Here is a 4,809-nt window from a genome sequence, read left to right on the forward strand (position 1 = left end):
ATTTATATTTGGGTGGTAAGAGCAACGATCGTGGGTTTCTCTGCCATGCTCTTTCCCCGCAGGAGCTCTAGGTGAGCCTGGCACTCTCCTTTTATGTTTAATGGTTGTTGATGTTTTTGTTCTTTCTATTTGTCACATGTTTAATTTGAATTGTATGTAAATAAAGGTTAGGTGTATTTTCTCTGCTTTTGTTTTATATAATTAAACCATACATCCCCTCTACAAAGTTAGTAGCCAGCGCCTTCCGGTCAATTAAAAATAAATACACACAACGTAGGTAGTCCTTATGACGATCACATATTTTTGGCCACAACTACGTTTACTTATTTTTTGTCGAACCTAGGGTTGTTATACTACAATATTGTTATCATAATTTTTATTTTTACCGAAATTTAATTGCCAACATAACATGGAGGAAATAAAATTACTGTTCCAATCAAGATTATTGATGACGTGGCTTGTGATCGCTGTACTAATTCTTTGCTATTCAATATTTACCAAGTAATCAAAATTTATGTTTTAGATTGAGACCGTGGCAAAAAATTTTTATAATTCCTATTGTTTTCTAAAATTTCCTTTATTGTTAATAAAACTTTATCTTCATCTCATTGTTTTTTTATTGTTAGTTTAGCATTGAAGGTGTGATAGATTTAATATTCAGTATGAAGGATATAAATCTAAGACCTTGTAATTGTATTGTATTCCATATTATCACATTCTAATAATTATTATAGTTGATTTGGCAACAATTAGTATTAATTTTCCATAACTCATTTTATTTAGATGGTTGTCATTTATTTTTATTGGAACTTGAAAATCCTAATTGCGTATAACTTTACGCGGTCTTTGATTATATACAGGGTGTTATAAATAGGTAAGATAGTAATTTCTGGGAAAATGATAGAACTAAAAAAAATAAGATAAAAAATTCGTAATAGCGCATCTGCACTATAATCTGTTTAGAAATGAAAGAGAGTAATAAAAGCTTATTATGTATGCAAATCGTAAATAAATGTAGTACTGGTGCTTATATTCAATATTTTTATATTATGTATTTTCCGTATAGATGAGGTGTACTTTTAAAAAAACTTTGTGTGATCGGACTGTACTAAATTGTAGCTGGTAGCTAAAATTTAATTCCCGACAATCCGTCTTTGTCTATGCCGCTTCAATTTCTCGGTCCATTTCTCTTATAAGTAAACAATATAAAAACAGCATTTCAAAACATGAGGCTACTTTAAGCATCATAACCGGGTTAAGAGAGTTTTTAGTAATTCAAATAAAATTATTCAATATTATTATCAAAATATTTATTTAAATTTAATGAATAGACTTTTATTCCACACAAAAATATATGTATTTTGAAAATTCAAATTATGGTGGGTAAATGTAGTGTTGTATAAATGTACAATAAAGAAAATAAAAAAGTAGGTATATTAAAATTCATCCTCCGAATATTCTGATGAATTATCTTCGTCTCCTAGATTGATAACGATAGGTTCCACAGTAACGTCAATTAAATTATGGAGTTCCCACATTTTCTCCTCTTCTTTTTGTACATGATGCATACATCTTTGCCAGTTATCTGGAGTTACTCGTTCCAAGGAATTTTTTAACAAAATTTTCACGTCACTTAATTTAAACGTCGTATTATTTAGCGCTACATCTCCTTTTACCTGCGCCCAGACTAATTCGATTGGGTTAAATTCACAGTGATAAGGTGGTAACCGTAGTACCGTGGCGATATGGCGTATTTGGCGATTTGTTGCCATTTCATGGATAACATCTTTTTTCTGATCTTTATTAAGATTGACAAGTGTCAAAAGTTCCTTTTTCACCATATTTGTTTCAAAATAAATTTTTTTCCGGATAACCATTGAATTATATCAGCTTTCCTCCAAGCAGTCGTAGGCGTCCGCTCGGTCTGCCGTGAATGGTAACTGGCATTATCCATGACAATTACAGACCCCGGTCGAATAAGATCCAACATCTGTGTAAAATACTCTTCGAAAACATCTGCGTTCATGTCTTCGTGATAGTCACCTGTATTTTTAGATTCAAATAACAGTAAACCGCCATCTACAAAACCGCCGGCACTACCTATATGTATCACTATTAATCTTCGCCCTTTACCTGAAGGTGCCTTGAACCCTGTTGAAAGTCCATCCAAAAATGCTTGTCGAAAACTTTTTACATTTTTGTCTTGCCATACTTTTGTTACAATATGTTCCTCGTTGATCCAAGTTTCGTCTAGATAATAAATATTCCTCCCTTCGTCACGGAATTTTCTAATTGATCTTAAGTAGGATTTTCGCCAACAAATAATTTCATCTTTATCGATAAGAACTGACTTCCTGTTCTGCTTTTCCCAGCAAAAATTCAACTCTCGTAAGACGGCCCATAATTTGCTTCTACTGATTTTTGGCAAATCGTTGTCCTCTGAAAGTTCACTTAAAATTTTGTTTAGCGTTGGTATTTCTTTTTTAAAATAAAATGAGTGTACTTTTCTGCGAATGACATTTTTGAAGAAATCATCTATAACCACTTTTGACCACCCTGTAGATGATTTTGGGGGATTTACAGTATCTTGTTCATTTTTTGATAGTCGATTTTCCAATCCCTGTCAATTTTGTTAGCATTAGTGTTACCCGATAATTACCTGAAACGAAATATTACCACGCCCATGGCCGGTTCTTATCTCGGGGTTTTATTACTCTCTATTACTCTCTTTCATTTCCAAACAGACTATAACATCCTTCGTTTCCGAGATACAAGGTGTCGTCAAGTTTAAATATTCACCTGTTTACACAATGTGTATCTGGTGTGATTTATTAGGAAATCTGTATATTTTCAATTTCATTGTATTTTGACTAATGCGCTACGCTATTTTTTATTTTAATAACATGATAACATTTTTAAGAAGCTACTTATATTGCATTATTGTATTTATGTCCATTTTTTTTATACTTACGATTTCTGCTGTAATATATTTTTTGTCTCTACCCTCCTGTTCGTTAACTAGGGGTTTAAACCTGAAGAACAGAGTTTTCATAAAATTAAATTTTCTTGTATTTACTTATTCTGCTTCGCTTCATATTTTTCTTCTTTATAGTCTGGGCGCCAGCTCACATGAGCACATAGTTGTAATTTAATTCAAATTTTGTTTGTTATGTTTATAGAGAAAGTCTTTGTTTGAGAAAAAAAAAAATTAATTTAAAATTCAAGCAAATTTTTATCTAATATGGGTAGTCTTACCTCAGGTAAGGTTCTGAGAAGATTAGTATTTTGATTTTAAAATATTATACTGATTAATGAATTTAGATACTTAATCTTGAGAAGGAAAAGACAAAATATTTATATTTTAATTTTAACTGAACACAATTATTCTATTTCTCGTAAAAACAATTTCTAATTCATTTAATTACTCTGATCCAATATAAATTTCAAATTAAAATAAACATGATGTGATTAAACCTACGCCACTTCCTCTACTTTAACAAACTAAACAACAATATTTGGATTTAAACATTAAATTTAACACAAATCTGTTTTATATAGGGGTTTATACCTCTTTACCACTGTCCAATACACGAATTTCTTTTCTTTTTGGTCTTTTATCTCCTCTATTTCTTTCCTGTACTTGTTAGCACAACTTCTGTTCCTAACTTGTCATTTGTCATGTAACTCCTTGTCGTTTGTCTCTTTGCTGATGTTTCTATATTACTATTCCCTGTCGGTGACATGGATCTGTGTTGACTCGATACTGGGTAATACTCTATAACAGTTAACTTTGTTTTGTTATTGGACTTACTTAAGTTTCTATTGACTGTAATCTTCAATTAATTTAGTTCTTAAGACAGTATTCTTCTACTCCTTTTTATAAATTGTTTTTCTTTATTGAATACATTTTGTTTCTTTCTGGCAATCAAAGTAACTTCCTTTTAAATTAAAAATTTTATTTTCAAAACTTTAGCAGTCAGCTCCCCAAATTATAATTATTATTATTCCTGGTTATCTCACTATTTTTTATTTCTTTTCATGTCCCACTAAATTTTTTCAATCACTTTCTAATTCTAGTAATCCAAATTTTTATTACCAATCACATTTTCAATTTCGAATATACTTTATTACATTATATTTCTTTAAATTTTGTTTGAAATTCATTTTTTTACGAAAATTTAATTTAATTGATCATATATACCTACTAATTTTTATTTATTTTATCTTTTCTTTATCAATTTCGACCATCTACTGTACTCATATTGGTCACACTTATTCAACTTATAATGTATTTCTTGAAAATCAATTTTACCAATTTTATTTTCCTAAATTTGCCTTTCTCTTTGATATTTTAAAATCTATTACAATATATTTTACAGAAGTCTGATTATGCAATCCTTTGCAAAATCTCAGGGTCGGTAGCCCCTCATTTAATTTTTTATTTCGTAAATCGTTTTTGATCTTTTACATCAAAACGAATTGCCTCTTCTTCAGGATAAGAAAGAGCCTTTAAAGTTCCGTTAAGATGTCAAAAATGCTGTTTATGCACTTGGTCTTTTTAATCATATTGTAAGACACTATTTAGACGTAACATTTCGCAATAAGTGAAGCCGTGAAGGTCCTACATCTTAACCTGCTCGGTCACCAGATCTAAATCCACTTGATTATTGTGTTTGGGGAGAGTTGCTTATAGTTAAACATAGTTAAACCTTATGGAACATTGGGTAGGAAAACCGTATAAATTTTTTCCATAAACATTTATTAACCAAGTAATGTCTGACAGCAGATATTTTTCTTTTCACTGAATAA

The sequence above is a fragment of the Anoplophora glabripennis genome, unplaced genomic scaffold (genome assembly GCF_000390285.2).
Source record: "Anoplophora glabripennis isolate ALB-LARVAE unplaced genomic scaffold, Agla_2.0 scaffold200, whole genome shotgun sequence".
Classification (NCBI taxonomy): Eukaryota; Metazoa; Arthropoda; class Insecta; order Coleoptera; family Cerambycidae; genus Anoplophora; species Anoplophora glabripennis.